The following is a 20420-nucleotide window of genomic DNA, read 5'->3' on the forward strand; positions in this document are numbered from 1 at the left end:
GTGAGAGCCACACGAGTCACCCCATCCTGAATTTCACTGGGTGTCTAGTTTTCAAAACTGTACAGGACTGCTAGGTTTCCCCACGTGCCGGCTGAGCTAGAGTACAAAATCCACAGCTAGGCACATTGCAAAAAAGGGTCAGTTTTCACTAGAAAAATGTGATATGTCCATGTTGCATTTCAGACCATTTCCTGTCGCAGGCACTAAGCCTACCACACAAGTGAGGTACCATTTTTATCGTGAAACTTAGGGGAACACAAAATTGTAGAGTGACTGTTATTACCTAGTGACGTTCTATGCATTTCTGCCTCCCAAATGTAAGACAATGTATAAAAAAGAAGTTGCTTTGAAAATGCCCTATAATTCACATGCTAGTATGGGTACCCACAATTTCGGAGATGTGCAAATAACTACTGCTTCTAAACTCTATATTTTCTTCCCATTTAGTTGTCCTTTATACCTATTTTTCACTCTTTATATTTTACCAAATGAATTGCTATATACCCAGTACACAATGAAAAACCATTGCAAGATGCTGCTTAGTTATTAGCTCTGGAATTCTCAGGTTCTTGGTCAACCTAAAAGTCCTATATATCCCCACAACCAAAATGGTCTAGTGGATGTAACTGTATATTGCTTTAAAAAAATATGTCATACTTAGAATAAGTAACAGGTGAAAACGTTGGCACAAATGGCTCTTTTTTAAACTCATTTTCAATATTTATTATTTTCAATTGTTGGTTTCTATAAATAATTTGTGAAGGATCTAATTGTGTCTACTTTTCAGAAATGTATAGCTTTCTGGGATCCATTATTGGTTTCACACCCATTTCCACCACTAACTGGAAGGAGGTTGAAAGCACAAAAAGTAGCAAAAATAGGCTATGTCCCAGTAAAATGTCAAAAGTGCGTAGAAAACTTTGGTTTTCTGACAAAAGTCTGCTTGTCCCTGAAAGCTGGGAAGATGGTGATTTCAGCACCACCAACCCTTTGTTGATACCTTTTGCAGGGAAAAAAACAGACGCTTTATTCTGCAGCCCTTTGTGCCCATTTTTCCCCCAAAAACAAAATGTTGCTGTTTTTGGGCTAATTTCTGGGTCCCCTCCAGGGGAATCCACAAACCTTGGGTACCTTTAAAATCCTCATGATATTGGAAGAAAAGGAAACAAATGTGGTGTGGATACCTGATGTGGACAAAACATTACAAGGGCCTAATCACAAACTACCCCAAATAGCCAAAAAAAGGCTAAGTACGGGGTGGGGGGACCTAGCAGCGTTTAAGGTGTGTTCAAAACATTACAAATTAGTCAAAACAATATAGTAGTTAATTATATTGTGGGCTAGAAGAGACCAACTATTAGTTTCAACATTCATTCAGTATCTATTGCCATACTTTCATCAAATACAATAATTATGCTAATGCTCCTGTCTGAGTGGCAGTGCTTAGCTGGATTTGATGAGACGCTTATTGATAGGAGTAACTACAGACATAATTCAGCATTCAATAGGAGTGCCACGCTTAATACATTGCACTTAACATAACGCGTTTCCAGCATCAGCTTGTTGCAATGAATTTCAAAATCCCATTTTTATACTTCAACAAACAACACACCTTACACTGAGTGTAATGTTGGAATTAATGCATTCTTTTCAGTTCAACTGAATGGATTGGAAGGCTACTTGTAAAAAAAACCTGATTTTCTCAACCTGTATTTTTCTAACCTTACATTATCTGATTTTTATGAAGATGTAAGACAAATCAAATAATTATATCAGCAAACAAAATGCTGTTAGAGGATGCAGGTGCCTGTGTTGAAAGGATGATTGTTTTGTGCAGGCAACGGCACCTTCCTGCACAAAAAACAAACCCCTGAAGCATTTTCTGTGTACTGTAGAATGTAACAGGGAGAAATAAAGATATTTCTCCTCACACTTCACATGGGAAGGCGTTGCAATTTTGGCGCATTCCCATTTGGCTAAATATGGGAATGCGTGAAAATCAATGGATTTTGAGTGGAAAAACCCACGCTACACTCATGGAACACCACCCTGGTGCAGAGCAATGCAAAAGGTGGCCTTGTGTGGCTCCATAAATCGCAATTTGGGCTTTATTCATGCATGAACCATGTTGTGTGGTGCAAGCGTAATGGAACCCCACTCATAAATATGCCCAAATTCGTCAAAGACTACATATCTGCAGCATAGAGTCAGTTTGCTAAACCCACATCAGCAGCTCTGGGTGACAAACTGGAGCGCATGTGACCAAGCTAGGCTCCCTTTTTCATACAGGGAGCTTCAAAGGTGGCCGAATGCTACGGCTTCTGTTCTTTCAGTCCCATAGTGAGCAATGGCCTAACGGACACACCACTGTGTTTCACACTGTTTCCAATGCAAACCCACTGAGTGAAGCAGAAGGTGTCCTAACCTGCAAATCCTTCTGCAGATTAATGTAAGCAGCAGTGGGTGGAGGCTTGAGGGGTCCTATGAAGCAAAGTTGGAATCTGATATAAACATGCACAAACAAGAATTAACATGGTGGTGAAATCATAAAGCAGTAGTAATCAGGCATAACCCATTAATCTTTTAATGTATGATTCAGAAGCTACTCAAAACATGTATTTAAGTGCTATAGTTACTTCTAATGCATACGAATGAAAGATTGTTTTTATAGAAAGCTTCATACATTGTTTCTTTAATTTCTAAAAACTGTAAATATCAGATACTGTTGATACCCAGTTTTCTGATACTCAATGTATGCCTTTTCTTGCAGGGCAGTAACTGTTAACTACTCTCCCCAATATGGGCATTTGTTTGCAATACGTGTGGGTAATTTCCCTCCATATTGCAAACATAATCATGACAAAAGTCAATGGAGTGTTCTGACATCATGATATCTTATTATTTCAATGTTACATCCCTCCAACTACCAGTTGAATGGTCTGAGCTCTAATCGCCCTTGCAAAAGGAGGCTAAAGGCAAGGATTCTAGTCATTGGCTAGTTTGCAGCACTGTAATGCTCTTATCCGAAGAATATGCCAGCCCTGTCACCCCTTTCTTCGAATCTCTTTGTAAAAAGTATGCTGTTCACTAAATAGATGCAACTGAGGAACAATAGCCTTAATTGTGGAATGCCAAATCTTAAGGCTGTCCACTCTCAACATTTCAATATATATATATTATATATATATATACCAGTATGCATGGTCTGGTAGTCTGTCAGTACATTCATAGCCATGTTAAAAATGTACAGAGATATATAATTACTTTAATTAATTTGTCTTTATGAACAGCTGAAAACTGATGCCAGCCTTAGGGGACTTCAAAGCACTTTTCTTATCTCTCTTGTGCCTCACAGTTGCTCAAACCACTTCAACCACTAAGGTCTGTATTCTTGGGCCCTGATCATGAGTGGCTTGGTGTGGGGTGGTGTTGTAGAGGCACGCACCCATGCAGTAATGCAGGGGAGAAGGATGATACCTTGTTACTTGGTTTCATAGACCAATTAGGAAGCACACAGGGGTCTTGCTAGTCCCTCTCAGGCACGAATGGGACGAAGATCTTGGGCGGCCCTTACATGATAAGGAATGGGTACAGGCACTTGAATCTGTCAGATGCATTGAGCAGATTCTCAACATACGCTTTGGTCTTGCTGTAGAATAACAGGATACTGGCATTCTATACACGCTGTGCTGCCCACTGCTACAGAGATCCCTACACTCTTATCATGGGAAGCCACAGCATTAGGCATATTGCCAGGAGAAAGAGTCATCGGGTGAGGGTACTTTTTCTGAATCTGGCTCATCTTTTGGGAAAACGCTGACTGACTATGGACTGGCGAGCACAACAACCACCGACCTTCGCCCATAGGTGCAGGTCTCTGAGCCTCCAGTGTGATGCCGAAAGTACTGTGCTGCACTCCGAAGATGCCTGTAGAATTCGGAAGACCCCCCTTGCAGCAGCCTGGGACACTGTGCCATTAGGATACAAAGAACGTACGGACGAAAAGCCCTCCGCATCTAAAGTAGCGTGTTTGATCCCTTATGGTGTGTCTGGACTTCCCCCTGGCTAACCAGTGTTCTTCCAGGTGGACTCACCACCTGAACTAAAACTCCCTCCTGACCCTTTAGGCGCCTACTCTAAATGTTAAATGCTTAAGCACTCCTCTTTGTTTCCCCTTTCCAAGTTCAAATTCTCTATCATTACATGCCTGTTGTATAATCAGTGAAATATGTGAGACTTAAAGCTTTAGGATAAATTGAGACTTGCCTAAAGTGAGATATAGTTTGTGTAATTACAAGAGAATGCAACTTTATAATTAATAACATGCTTGTCTATTAAAGAAAAAGTACGATAACAAGTGAATGCAACTTTTTATTTATTAAGAGGTTTGCCTATTGTAGAGGGTTCACTGTGGAGTGATGCTTATTGAATTGACTTTTAATGTTTAACAGCATTAGTTAATTGTAAAACCCAATAAAAAGTAAGTGAAACATGAGTGGCTCGGAAGTCCGAGTTGGGTGGTATTTCACGCCCCCAGTGATCACCGAGTTCATTAAATACCACAACCTTCCGATTCAGGAGGTATTTACCACATTAGGTAATTTCCAGGTGAATAAAATATCTCACCCTTTGTTGAATTTTGTCAGTCAATCTACCAGAATTTAGTGAGGACAAAGTGTACGGTATTTATCATACCATGCAGGCTTTGGTGCAATAATCTCCAAAATCTGAATATTATGACCCAAAAACTCGGTATAGGTGCTCTTTATTAGTCCTGTTAAATAATGTACCCTAGGGTATCATTACTTATGAAGGGGCATATTATCAAGCACAGCGTTACAATTATCGCCGCTTTAGCGGCAGAAAACTGCCGCTAAAGCGTCGATAATGGGCTTGATAATATGCCGCAGAGAATTCCAATAGAAGCCCATGTTGACACCAGAACATGGGCTTCTATGGGAATTCTCAGGGCCATATTATCAAGCCCTTTATCGCCGCTTTAGCGGCAGTTTTCTGCCCCGAAAGCGGCGATAATTGTAACGCTGTTTCTTGATAATATGCCCCTTGGAGCGATAAATAGCACCTTCATTATAACACACTCAAGGGCCATGGAAAGAATGTAGGGGCATATTATCAAGAAGCTGCGTTAAAATTATCGCCGCTTTAGCGGCAGAAAACTGCCGCTAAAGCGCCGATAATGGGCTTGATAACATGCCCTTGAGAACTCCCATAGAAGCCCATGTTCTGGTGTCAACATGGGCTTCTATTGGAATTCTCTGCGACATATTATCAAGCCCATTATCGCCGCTTTAGCGGCAGCTTTCTGCCGCTAAAGCAGCGATAATTTTAACGCCGCGCTTGATAATATGCCCCGTAATGTACGGTCTAGTTTCATGCTTATTTTGATATGTGAAGCACCAAAATCCTCATGTTAAACTCAGAATAGGCACTATTTATAACACCCGATGAATATCTTATTCTGGGCATAGTTATTTATCAGGTATTATCAATTAAATAGTACCTGGATTCTGACAAACTCGGAATCAGGGCTTTGAAGCTCTCATCCAAATGTGAATGTTGTTATCAAGAACACATTTCATTAGTTTGTCTTCTTCAGGAAATATTCAATTTCTTAATCATTCCCTAAATAACTGTCTTCATTTTAGAAATAGTTTTATCCTGTTTGGTTTACCACTATAGACATCTACCGGTCTCATGAGAAAATGCCTATGTAGGTTGCAAGGAGTTCAGAAATATTCTGCCTAACTGGCACTGTAAACGGAATATAGTAACCATATTAATCCTGACCACATTGTTTTCCATTGGCTCCCGGCCCAGGAGAGATCACAATTCAGAATGCAATACTTAGTAGTCAAATCTCCCCATGCTCATGCCGTATCATGCTTCAAAAGACCTTCATCCTTACCAGCCACATAGGCACCTGAGATCAGCCTCAACGAATCCACTATTGGTTGAATTGTATAAACCCAAACAATTTGATTGAAAAATACTTCTGTGTAGGACACTCAGGCTGGCGCTATTACGCTGCTGGAACGTCACTTTTTTTTACTTTCCAGTGACAAAATGTGCCACTGGAATATTTATAAAGCACGTAAAACCATGTTATGTGGCTTCTCATGGCCTTATAAATATGTGCCCCGTTCACGGAGAAAACTGCATGAAAGGGGCGTTCCATGGGTGTTGCTGGGGGCGTTCCAAGCAACATCCATGGCTTTTTGACATTGCCCCAGATTTTCGAGAAATCATAAGTCTGAGGAATAAGGGAGGCAAAACGAGGAGAAACATCTTTATTTCTCCTCGTTTTTCCTCTTTATATGTGTACTGCAAATGTCTCTAATGATTGTTTTTGTGCAGGAAGGTTTTCCTTCCTGCACAAAAATAATTATCCCTGCAATGCAGGCATCCTTGCACCATGGTGCAAAGGTGCCTGCTTTGGCGCACAGCAGCCCATTGTGTGCCGGTGCAGGGGAAAAGGACAGGAATGCACCTTATCTAATAGATATGGCGCATTCCTGCCCTTTTCTTTTGCCGTAGGGGAGTGCAGCAGCAAGGCCTGCTGCGCTGCCTACCGGCAATAAACCCATAAGTGAAGACAGCAACTCCTTATCTCTCTCGTTAACTCTCAATTGAAACTTCCTAGCTTCAGAAAAAAATTGAAGACCCATCTTTTTATCACGGTCAGTAAATTCTTCACAAACCAGTGGGGGGTACATTCACAAGAACGTGTGATAACTACAGCAAGAGTATCCAAACGCAACTCTCAACATCGCAGCCCAACGCGGGAAAATTACGCCGTGACAACCAAGTATTTACAACGCGGCAGTAGCATGCGAAAGTCACCAGGTAACGCGTCAAATGGCTGGTCAAAATCCAACGCCACGCTGCAAAAATGCAAAACGTGAATGCAAAAAAACATGCGACGAGGCAATCGCGGTACAAAAAGTCACGAAAACCAGCTACAGGCCTGCAAATACCACGCGTCTGGTGGGAAAATGCACCATAAAAAACACAGAAACAATACACCAGAAACAAGCCAAAGCACGTAGCAACATGGAGGCAACCTGACCCAGCGCAGAGGTCAACGCAAGCCCCACATCCCCCACAGACCACCAGCAAGGAACAACGGGGTCGGGGAAGGCCAAGGAGAAGCGGGAGAGGAAGACGGGGTGCAGACGGCAGGAAAACAAGACCAGCGCCACGGAGGCAACAGAACTCTACCAGCAACTGACCCACAAGCAGACCACCTGGAATGCAGTCGGAGTGCCGAGGAGGCCAATCCAGGAGGCCAAGAGGCGCCGGCATGACGTGACAACCGAAACCAGGCACAAACCCGCTGCCAACAGGAAGGCAGCAACGGCGACAGGAGGTGGCAGTCCTGCACCACAGGAGAAGCTGGAGGAAACCGAGGCCACAGTCATTTGTGTGGAGGCGGTGCAAGGAGAAGGCAGTACGGACACAGCTCGAGAGGACCTGATACAACATCAACAGGGAGAGAAACCAACAGGGACTGGGGGACGGGGGGGAGATGGGCACACTGGCACACATGCACAACAAGGAGTAGCACACTGCACACCCACAATTACCCAGGATCATGTCCCTGATCCCCTTGGCACACTGCAGCACACAGACATAGCAAGAACAGAACAACAACATTGACAACAACGTGGTACAATGCACATAGCCGACACTGCAGAACAGAGGACACAACTGGCTCCGCACATGCACAGAAACATGCCTACTACATCTGACAGAGCAGGAAACTGTGAAATGGAAATGTACGCGTACGACCTCACATCTGTCATGTAGTCCAAATGTACACTGTCGCGCAGCAGAATTCAGCACCTCACGAACAGTCACAATGTACATTGTCATACAGTCTGCATGAAGACCAGAACAATGCGCAAACGAGTCAACACAATGTCAACATGCATCTCCCCTTCACATTGCAGAGGGGCACACAACACCTCCAGAAGAGCACACAAGACAACACATCTGTGATGCCGGAGAGGACCACCACACCTTGACAACGACGCCCTACAACAGACCATGGACATCCCATGCAACCCACCACCAGGACCTGGGCAGCCAAGCTACTCAGAGGAGGACACAGAGCCTACAACAGACCACACAGCAGGAAGCACCTGCAAGCACAGCTGGCTCATGACACTTCACCCGCCCACACATGGCACCCCATTGCCATGTGTCAGCATGCCAAAGGAGGTGGCCAAACAGGCGTGGTTGGGATCCGAACCCATGGAAGGTGAACTAGATCACATACGTCGGTGTCCATTACTCTTCAGGGACCACCCACACCCCGCAAAGGAGACCCACACAGCCATAGAGACACATGCAGATGCACATTCACAGTACAGAACCACGCCCAGGGGCACACAAATAGCAGTCACACACCCACGTTGGCTCTGCCTACGACTACCTAGCCCACTCCCCTTACGAATTGAGTGGGTAACGACAAAACTACATGTCCAAGCTCCACCCGCTGCCTGCGGTGACATGTCTACCTCCGCTGTACACAGCACAATATAATGTCGTAAAGCCCAGGGCCCTCATGCATACAACAAGACCACAGGGACACACGCAGATATCAAGTTGAACTGGCTACGGGCACATGCGCCCGGCCCCTTTATTGGCAGGGCCAAATGTACAGTGACGCCTGTGCTGGATGTGTGTGGGGTGAGTGTAAGCCAGCACGCATGGAGTGCTTGGTGCTGGCAACCACTTGAACAGTGGACACCAGTGCAACGGGAACTGAAAACACCTGCATAACAGAGTCAACTGCTGAGCAACATGGAGGGAGACAGAGAAAGTACAGTGGACTCACAACATGCAAACAGAAGTGTCCATGAATTGCAGGGCACTGTGGTTGGGGCACTAGAGATGAGCACGCTCATGTGAAGAAAAAGTCACGGATTGTGTCCCTTCGAGATATTCCTGGTGCATATGCAGGGTGGTGTGTGAGACCTGCATCAGCTTCCTCAACAACGTCCCAGGTCTCCCACACTGCTTGAGATCACATTGCTGCGCAGCTTCTCCACAGCACAAGTCAGTGGCACCTGGAGTGCTGAGCAGGGTATCAGTCTGATGATGGCATCCACGACAAGTGTTTTGCAACTCCGTAGGTTTGTCAGGACCACCGTTTCGACAATGGCAGATGGCGGTTGGAGGTTGTCCTGACAGAGGTGGCGTGTGCCTCCTCCAGTGATGCGAAGTCCAGGCCGGGCGGGAGTAGATTTGAAGTGTGAGCCCTGGTGGTCCGCAATTGACAGAGCAGGGTCACATGCACATAGTGTCGATGACCCCAGGACCACCATCACAGAGGTCATCCAATATTCATTCAGACAGGGTTCCTGACGTGAGCTGCACAGAGTTAGTTGCCCCGGAATGCACAGCGGCCGGCACAGGCACCCTGCCACAGGACGGTGACTTGCGGTGCAGTCAGATGGGCTATGCGACCTGAGCGGGTCCTCATCAATGTCCGAGGTGTATGTTACGGAGTGTTGCGGAGGACAGTGGAAGGTGTCCTCCAGGGCATGAGGCGAAAGGTCTGATGTTATACGGAAGCAGCAAATGGTGGGGTGGAATGCCACAGCCTTGTTTTTGCCACAAAGTCAGTATCACCGCCATGATGGTGACGAAAACCCCAAGTCCATGGACTCAGTCACCCCCAAATTCCAACCAGAAAGTGACCATGGGTCTCGGGGAATAGACATCTTGGCACAGGGGTTGAAAGGGGATGCAGTCTATGATGAGGCCTGTACAATGACATGAAGTCTTCCATAAACAAATCAAGGCTGAATTCGAAGGTGTGTGTGACCTATTCGACCGCAGTGTAAGCCGGGGGCAGTGGTCAGCTAGGGCCCACAGCCACCTGTCGTTGGCTCGCGATGCACAGAGTTAGTGGCAACAGGTCAGTTGTCGGTAGTGTTCGATCACCTCCGTGACGATGATCCTATTCCCTCTGGGCTGCAATGCGTCATCCTCTCACGCCTCTCCTTGCGTGCGAAGATATGTAATTTGCCGTCGGAAAATCGATGTTCAGTTCCAATTCTGTGACCTAATCGTGCGCAGCGTAGGCCGAGGACAATAGTCAGTGAATGCCCACAGACACGTGTGGTTGTGATGCTATGCACACAGTTGGTGGCACCACATCGAAGGGAGTACACTGATGTGTAAACTCTGCAATGAACATATGTACTCTGCCATTGTGTAATCAAGACTCAGTTCCAAATGTGTGACCTACTTGACCATAGTGTAGGCCGAAGGCAGCAGTAGAGTACATCAACGAGAAAGGTGTAAAGCGGGCCTGCGTTGTGGAGGCCGTGATGGTCCGAGAGGCTGCCAATGATGCGGCACTTGGGCTTGGAGCTTGCGCAAGCACGTGGTGGGCCCTCCTTGACACACGCCGGTGTGAGAAGGTGATCAGTGTGGCCTGGCAGCGCAGGGGCAGTCCTGACGGCTTTGGGGTCCAGCAGGCAGGGGTGCGGCAGGCGCACAGGATCGCAGGCAACTCCGCTCACGAGGACGGCGTCGGCCTTGTGGCATGGTGAGTGGTGCCGTCCTAGCAGAGACGTTGGGCATTCCGGAAGAGGACCAAGCCCAGGGCTACGTGCTTTTTATTCACATCCCTACGCTGGCCTGGCGTACGCTGGGCCATCCCACTCCACTCATGCTCCACTCATAAGGACAGGAATGCACCTTATCTAATAGATATGGCGCATTCCTGCCCTTTTCTTTTGCCGTAGGGGAGTGCAGCAGCAAGGCCTGCTGCGCTGCCTACCGGCAATAAACCCATAAGTGAAGACAGCAACTCCTTATCTCTCTCGTTAACTCTCAATTGAAACTTCCTAGCTTCAGAAAAAAATTGAAGACCCATCTTTTTATCACGGTCAGTAAATTCTTCACAAACCAGTGGGGGGTACATTCACAAGAACGTGTGATAACTACAGCAAGAGTATCCAAACGCAACTCTCAACATCACAGCCCAACGCGGGAAAATTACGCCGTGACAACCAAGTATTTACAACGCGGCAGTAGCATGCGAAAGTCACCAGGTAACGCGTCAAATGGCTGGTCAAAATCCAACGCCACGCTGCAAAAATGCAAAACGTGAATGCAAAAAAACATGCGACGAGGCAATCGCGGTACAAAAAGTCACGAAAACCAGCTACAGGCCTGCAAATACCACGCGTCTGGTGGGAAAATGCACCATAAAAAACACAGAAACAATACACCAGAAACAAGCCAAAGCACGTAGCAACATGGAGGCAACCTGACCCAGCGCAGAGGTCAACGCAAGCCCCACATCCCCCACAGACCACCAGCAAGGAACAACGGGGTCGGGGAAGGCCAAGGAGAAGCGGGAGAGGAAGACGGGGTGCAGACGGCAGGAAAACAAGACCAGCGCCACGGAGGCAACAGAACTCTACCAGCAACTGACCCACAAGCAGACCACCTGGAATGCAGTCGGAGTGCCGAGGAGGCCAATCCAGGAGGCCAAGAGGCGCCGGCATGACGTGACAACCGAAACCAGGCACAAACCCGCTGCCAACAGGAAGGCAGCAACGGCGACAGGAGGTGGCAGTCCTGCACCACAGGAGAAGCTGGAGGAAACCGAGGCCACAGTCATTTGTGTGGAGGCGGTGCAAGGAGAAGGCAGTACGGACACAGCTCGAGAGGACCTGATACAACATCAACAGGGAGAGAAACCAACAGGGACTGGGGGACGGGGGGGAGATGGGCACACTGGCACACATGCACAACAAGGAGTAGCACACTGCACACCCACAATTACCCAGGATCATGTCCCTGATCCCCTTGGCACACTGCAGCACACAGACATAGCAAGAACAGAACAACAACATTGACAACAACGTGGTACAATGCACATAGCCGACACTGCAGAACAGAGGACACAACTGGCTCCGCACATGCACAGAAACATGCCTACTACATCTGACAGAGCAGGAAACTGTGAAATGGAAATGTACGCGTACGACCTCACATCTGTCATGTAGTCCAAATGTACACTGTCGCGCAGCAGAATTCAGCACCTCACGAACAGTCACAATGTACATTGTCATACAGTCTGCATGAAGACCAGAACAATGCGCAAACGTGTCAACACAATGTCAACATGCATCTCCCCTTCACATTGCAGAGGGGCACACAACACCTCCAGAAGAGCACACAAGACAACACATCTGTGATGCCGGAGAGGACCACCACACCTTGACAACGACGCCCTACAACAGACCATGGACATCCCATGCAACCCACCACCAGGACCTGGGCAGCCAAGCTACTCAGAGGAGGACACAGAGCCTACAACAGACCACACAGCAGGAAGCACCTGCAAGCACAGCTGGCTCATGACACTTCACCCGCCCACACATGGCACCCCATTGCCATGTGTCAGCATGCCAAAGGAGGTGGCCAAACAGGCGTGGTTGGGATCCGAACCCATGGAAGGTGAACTAGATCACATACGTCGGTGTCCATTACTCTTCAGGGACCACCCACACCCCGCAAAGGAGACCCACACAGCCATAGAGACACATGCAGATGCACATTCACAGTACAGAACCACGCCCAGGGGCACACAAATAGCAGTCACACACCCACGTTGGCTCTGCCTACGACTACCTAGCCCACTCCCCTTACGAATTGAGTGGGTAACGACAAAACTACATGTCCAAGCTCCACCCGCTGCCTGCGGTGACATGTCTACCTCCGCTGTACACAGCACAATATAATGTCGTAAAGCCCAGGGCCCTCATGCATACAACAAGACCACAGGGACACACGCAGATATCAAGTTGAACTGGCTACGGGCACATGCGCCCGGCCCCTTTATTGGCAGGGCCAAATGTACAGTGACGCCTGTGCTGGATGTGTGTGGGGTGAGTGTAAGCCAGCACGCATGGAGTGCTTGGTGCTGGCAACCACTTGAACAGTGGACACCAGTGCAACGGGAACTGAAAACACCTGCATAACAGAGTCAACTGCTGAGCAACATGGAGGGAGACGGAGAAAGTACAGTGGACTCACAACATGCAAACAGAAGTGTCCATGAATTGCAGGGCACTGTGGTTGGGGCACTAGAGATGAGCACGCTCATGTGAAGAAAAAGTCACGGATTGTGTCCCTTCGAGATATTCCTGGTGCATATGCAGGGTGGTGTGTGAGACCTGCATCAGCTTCCTCAACAACGTCCCAGGTCTCCCACACTGCTTGAGATCACATTGCTGCGCAGCTTCTCCACAGCACAAGTCAGTGGCACCTGGAGTGCTGAGCAGGGTATCAGTCTGATGATGGCATCCACGACAAGTGTTTTGCAACTCCGTAGGTTTGTCAGGACCACCGTTTCGACAATGGCAGATGGCGGTTGGAGGTTGTCCTGACAGAGGTGGCGTGTGCCTCCTCCAGTGATGCGAAGTCCAGGCCGGGCGGGAGTAGATTTGAAGTGTGAGCCCTGGTGGTCCGCAATTGACAGAGCAGGGTCACATGCACATAGTGTCGATGACCCCAGGACCACCATCACAGAGGTCATCCAATATTCATTCAGACAGGGTTCCTGACGTGAGCTGCACAGAGTTAGTTGCCCCGGAATGCACAGCGGCCGGCACAGGCACCCTGCCACAGGACGGTGACTTGCGGTGCAGTCAGATGGGCTATGCGACCTGAGCGGGTCCTCATCAATGTCCGAGGTGTATGTTACGGAGTGTTGCGGAGGACAGTGGAAGGTGTCCTCCAGGGCATGAGGCGAAAGGTCTGATGTTATACGGAAGCAGCAAATGGTGGGGTGGAATGCCACAGCCTTGTTTTTGCCACAAAGTCAGTATCACCGCCATGATGGTGACGAAAACCCCAAGTCCATGGACTCAGTCACCCCCAAATTCCAACCAGAAAGTGACCATGGGTCTCGGGGAATAGACATCTTGGCACAGGGGTTGAAAGGGGATGCAGTCTATGATGAGGCCTGTACAATGACATGAAGTCTTCCATAAACAAATCGAGGCTGAATTCGAAGGTGTGTGTGACCTATTCGACCGCAGTGTAAGCCGGGGGCAGTGGTCAGCTAGGGCCCACAGCCACCTGTCGTTGGCTCGCGATGCACAGAGTTAGTGGCAACAGGTCAGTTGTCGGTAGTGTTCGATCACCTCCGTGACGATGATCCTATTCCCTCTGGGCTGCAATGCGTCATCCTCTCACGCCTCTCCTTGCGTGCGAAGATATGTAATTTGCCGTCGGAAAATCGATGTTCAGTTCCAATTCTGTGACCTAATCGTGCGCAGCGTAGGCCGAGGACAATAGTCAGTGAATGCCCACAGACACGTGTGGTTGTGATGCTATGCACACAGTTGGTGGCACCACATCGAAGGGAGTACACTGATGTGTAAACTCTGCAATGAACATATGTACTCTGCCATTGTGTAATCAAGACTCAGTTCCAAATGTGTGACCTACTTGACCATAGTGTAGGCCGAAGGCAGCAGTAGAGTACATCAACGAGAAAGGTGTAAAGCGGGCCTGCGTTGTGGAGGCCGTGATGGTCCGAGAGGCTGCCAATGATGCGGCACTTGGGCTTGGAGCTTGCGCAAGCACGTGGTGGGCCCTCCTTGACACACGCCGGTGTGAGAAGGTGATCAGTGTGGCCTGGCAGCGCAGGGGCAGTCCTGACGGCTTTGGGGTCCAGCAGGCAGGGGTGCGGCAGGCGCACAGGATCGCAGGCAACTCCGCTCACGAGGACGGCGTCGGCCTTGTGGCATGGTGAGTGGTGCCGTCCTAGCAGAGATGTTGGGCATTCCGGAAGAGGACCAAGCCCAGGGCTACGTGCTTTTTATTCACATCCCTACGCTGGCCTGGCGTACGCTGGGCCATCCCACTCCACTCATGCTTACGGGGGGACGTAACAGGCAACATTTCCGCGAACTCCCCCACTGGCTGGGGTGACATGGTTGCATCCACTGCCCACTGCACTCCATGCACCAGCAATGTATGTCACTATGGATATGGGTGTGTTCCACATGCTGCGGTCTGTCCAGCACATCTCCGCCACTCTTGGCATTGTGAAATTTCCCATTCATGGGTCGCTTGCCTCCTCCACACATGCCTGGTTGCCACCTCTCCCCACATTCGGCTGTTGTGTGGCTGGGGGGCCTTGCCTTTGATGGCTCATGTTCACGGCTTGCCCAGGTTACCGTTGTGAGTTGTTCTGTCTTGTCTGGTGCGTGGGCATGTTGTTTTCCATGATTATTGTGATTTTGTTTTGCGTGCTTTGACAGTGCTGTGAGTTGCATGGTTGTGGAGTTCAGGTGGGTGGGGTGTTTATTTTGTACTTGACAAGGGAGTGTGCATTTCCCTTAGTACCATCCTGGTAATGTTGGGTGCTGATAGACTGTCGGAGGATGAAGGTATCATGCACACTGGCGGGGAATTTGTAGGTGACATCGGTGGAGGTCCCACAGTGTTCGGTTGTTGCCCGCACATTGATGTGAGATGTGTGCTTTCTGTTGCGGTGATTGTGTGCTGTGTCACCAGGGAGCATAGGCAGGACATGTGTGCTGTGGATTGCCCCCAACATGTGCGTGCATCCAGCTATGGCTTATGGTCCTTGCTTGGTATCCAGCGGATCCTGCGCATTATGTTGGACGTATGGGGACTGGGGTACCAGGCTGATGGTGATGTCCAGGACAGGTGTGAAGGAGTGGGATGTGGCTGGCTGCGTGACTCCTCTGACTGTGGCGGGTGTTGGTTGGGCGGTACCAGGGTCCAACAGGTGCACCACAGTCAGCAGCTTTGTGTGGGGTGGGATGTTGGTTGTCCGCTGTGTTGGTGCCGTCGGCCTGTTGGGAGATGTTGGTCAGGATGCGTAAGATGGTTGTCCTTTTGTGCCTGTAGTGGTTAATTACATTGTCAGGTGTTGGGTCTGTGAGGCTGGTGCATTTCCTGGGGGTCCGCTGTCTTTGTCTGCGCACCTTCTGTGGTGGTCCGGGTGGGGGTTGGCGTCCTGGGGTGGTGGCGGTGGGTGTTGTGGCCGTCTTGGGTGTCTGGGCCGCATGACCAGTGGCTCCATGGCATCTGCTGCCCTTCCAATGTGGCTGTGGCCTGGGCTCCCTTTTGTGGTGCAGGCTGTGGTCCGACTTAGCACCAGGTCAGAGCAGGTGTTATTTTCCTGCTGCTAACGTGCCTTATCGCCTGTTTTGTGTTCTGGCTGTTCGTTGTGAATGTTTTGGAGTGGTGTTGTTGCGGCTTTTGGCACAGAAACGCCTACTCTGCATCTCATTAGCGATAGTTGCAGGGGTCATCCGTGGCGATGTTTTTTGCGGCTGCTATCGGGTAAACTGGTGCTGTGGGCTATTAACACCAGCATGTGATTGGGGCGATAAGTTTATCGCAACTTTATCGCAACTTTGGCTGCGATATAGTGCAGTTAAGTCGGTGATAGTTCCTTGTGAATATGGCCCTAAGTTCTCTATCCCTCCTTCATAGACCAGACATCTCAAAGCAATCATGTCTTATTGGATTATAACTAAGGCTTTTTGCAAAGGGCATTAGTTTGTCAATGAAAGAACCGCCCCCAGCAACCCACAAGCCTCTTATCTATTTTTCTTCATCACATTCGGACACACACAGGTTGGACCTGCTTTCATGAATTTTGATCACATGGCTGAACTTTAGCAGCATTAATGCAGCGTCCAGCACTTTACAAAAACCCATAACTAAATTAATCATTATGAAAGTGAATGAATATGGTGCATTTTATATAGATAGAATTTAATTGAAATTCAATACAAAATAATGACTGAATGACTGAATGAATGAATGTACGGATTTGTGAAGCGCACAGCTACTACTATCCTGGTGCTAGGCATAGGGCTGAGAGGGTTGGCAACCAGTTTAGTCTTTGAACAGGTGTGGTTTCAATTGTTGGCAAACAGACTTTTTGTAGGGGGTGCATCTAAGGGCCAAAGGAAGTTTGTTCAATATTTGGCTGCCAGAACTGAGCTTGCTGAGCTGCCCCATTTCTTATGTCTGGTAAAAGGGATAGACAGTAGGAGAGTAGACATTGATCTCTAAGTTTTTTTGGGATGATAGGGGGTCAGTTTGTCATGTAAGTATTTAAGTCCTGTTCTGTAAAAGACTTTGTGCCACCTTTAAATATGACTCTTTCAATCACTGTGAGCCAGTGCAGTTGGCAACAATACTGAAATATTGAGGTGTGTTTAGGAAGGTTAAACAAGAGGCGTATGGCCATGTTTTGAACTTTTGAAGTTTCTGCATGAGGTAGTCTGAGATGTCTAGAAATAAGATGTTTGCGTAATTGAGTCTAGATGAAATCAGAGCCTATGCTACAGTTTTCAGGGCCTCGCAAGGCAGGAGTTTAAGAAATTTCTTTAGCATCGTGAGAATACAACATACAGTTTTCATCACAGCTGAGATCTGGGGCTGTTAGTATCAATAAGAACCCCTAGGTTCCTGGCCGCTTCCATTGGAGGAGGAGGTGCTGTGCAATTGGCAGGCCAAGCCCCAGCGCAGCCGGGCAGGAGGTTGTTGCTGAACATCAGGACCTCTGTTTTATATGGATTACATTGCAGGGAATTAGCTCTCAGTCATCCCATCACTGCTGTTACACAGGCAGGAAAATGTGGTTTTGTCTGCATACGAGAAGACAACATTGATGTCAAATGTATCAATGAGTTGTGCCAGTGGATCATATGTGGATATAATGAATGTTGCCACAGCTCTCTATCCACTCTAAATATGTATCCACTCTGAATGCTACCAATGCATTGCCAATTTGAGAATGCCAACATGAAACATAAAGACTCCTCTTTTCTATGTGAAAATTTCAATTCAAACCAGTTTATGTGCAGTACTAAAATTCAATGAATCACATGCTCTGTGTTCAGCAACGTCGAAAGAAGCTTTTGCTGTACAAATTGAATACTTTATTAAACACAAATAAGTGTTTATCTACTGTAGAAAAAGTTGTGGTACATGTTCAAGGCACTTGGGGGGGGAGATGTAGTTCGCAGTTAGGATGCTAACTTTAGAACTGGGTATCATTTGAGACGTCATCAGTGATGTCATCAGTGATGTCACTGACCATGTCATGAGTGATATAATATGTGACGTCATCACCAGTGCATTGCAGGCGCGTGAGTTATAGTTAGCTCAACTAACTATACCAGGCAAATTTCTCTGGTTTTATGTGAGTCAAATGTCCAACTAACTCTAACGTCCCTGAAACCTATGGTTTTTTAAGTGAATTTCAAAGGTTTTTTAAATGCTAATTCCTAACTATAACGTTTGTAAAACCGATGGTTTTTTCAGTGAATTTGAGAGATTTTTTAAATATTAATTTCATATTTTAATATTTATAAAACCTACATTTTTTCTATTTTTTTTGTAATATTTTAAAACTCTACTATCCTTTTTTTTTAATTTGAAAAATTACGTAATTTTTATATCTTCAAAATAAAGTATGTATATTTTTTTTTTAGAAAAGTAGACTCCCGTACCAGTAGTGTACCAAGCTCCATCACCACGCGAATCCTATCCGCGATATTGCGAAACTCGTTAAGGATGCGCATTTCGTATCCGACGGCTTCATAGCACCATGTCCCACCTAACATCATATATGTATAAGGTCGCGCCAGCTCCTAGTTTGGTATGCGACGGCTGCGCAGTACCAATACGCGCATTACGTCATCTACATATAGGGTCGCGACGGCTGCGCGTTCCGTATGCGACGAGTGCATGCTGCCAGGCCCTGTGTTACGTCATGGACGTATGGTATCACGCCGGGTATGCCATTCCCTCATTTTTTTTTTTATGTCTCAAAACTATATCTAAATAAGTTTAAAGCGTATATGAGAGCAAGCAATAATCTAAAATATTTTCCACATTTATATATTTTTAACTGCAAACTTTTCTCAAAATCACGTCAGGTGCGGCCTCCTTGCACGCTCGGTGCACGCTTGCCATGTGGCCTTAAAAAAAAGCTTTTGATTGGTTCATAACATTTACCATTGTAACAGTTGGAGGACCCCACCCATTTTAGTCATTCTCTTTACACCGTTTAATGGGAGAAACCTCTTCTGCTTACAGAGCTTTTTTGAAAACTTTTTTGCTGTGTACACATATCTTATAGTACATACAACATGCAACGATCATCTTGATCAATAATCATGCTCTTTACAGTAGCCTTCCACGTGTGATACCCATGCATCTGAAACATTACATCTAAAAACAAATGTGTGTTACACGATGCCCCTGTTGTGTGTGTGCATGCATTATTGTGCAGCCTTACGGCCTGGGTATTGGTGGCTCGAAGGGGTATCATCAGCACGGGCAGAGTGCACATCCTAGATCACATGTGACAAACAGTAAAGAGTAATGTGTAGATTTGTGTTGCAGTATGCTCTGTTGTCAGGCTTTACCAGTATAGTAGTGTGTCATATGTGAGACGTTCAGATTCACATTTGACATGCATTGCTTAACTGTAATGACGGTTATCACTGTGTATGACGTAGCCTCACTGCTGATCCTCCCTCCATCCGAGCACATTCACATGTGTGCACTTCGCGATAGCAACACTTTCATTAATACCGCACACCATTGACATGCATGTCTGCGCATATCCGCAAGCTTGACAATGACATGTGATGTTGTCTATTCAATGTTTTTGGACAGCATCTCATTAGCGATAGTTGCCGCCCTCCCGGTACATGCCACATTAATGTAAATTGAGGATTGTGCGATGTCAAAACTGCAACAGGGACACACACATAGGTATACTTCCTGCCCAGGCAGGAACTGAACAACGCCCAGGTCCCCGGAGTAATTATTCACACCCCTATGCTGGCCTGGCGTACGTAAGCCCAGCCCACTTTGCGTACGTATAAATAGGATAATGACGACGCCACATGTCTCAGTTCTTCCACACTGCTACAGGTGATATGGCAGCATCCACCTCGCATATCACAGTGTGCAATAAAAAAAAGGGATCCATGAGGTGTACATCATCCTGGCAATCAAAACTCCATCTGAATTTTGAACCCTGTGGACGTCGTGTTTGGACACAAACTAATGACAGCAGGGGCTGCAATTGAGCGTGGTGCGGCGGAAGGGATGGGGTGCATCAGCCTGGTTGCATAGGTGCAAACAAGCGGTGCTGCCGTGCGTAATGATGTGATCTCTGACCTCATTCAGTCACATCTCTCTCTAATTTTAAGGACCTGCTTGACCGTACTGTAGGCCTGAGCCAGCGGGCAGTGCTGCCCTACAGACACGTGGCGTTGGCTTTTGGGGCACTGTAGTGAGCTGATTACTAAGTGTACATGCACACAGACTTGCCCAACTGCATTGCACACCCA

This window comes from Triturus cristatus, chromosome 5_2 (genome assembly GCF_964204655.1).
Source record: "Triturus cristatus chromosome 5_2, aTriCri1.1, whole genome shotgun sequence".
Classification (NCBI taxonomy): domain Eukaryota; kingdom Metazoa; phylum Chordata; class Amphibia; order Caudata; family Salamandridae; genus Triturus; species Triturus cristatus.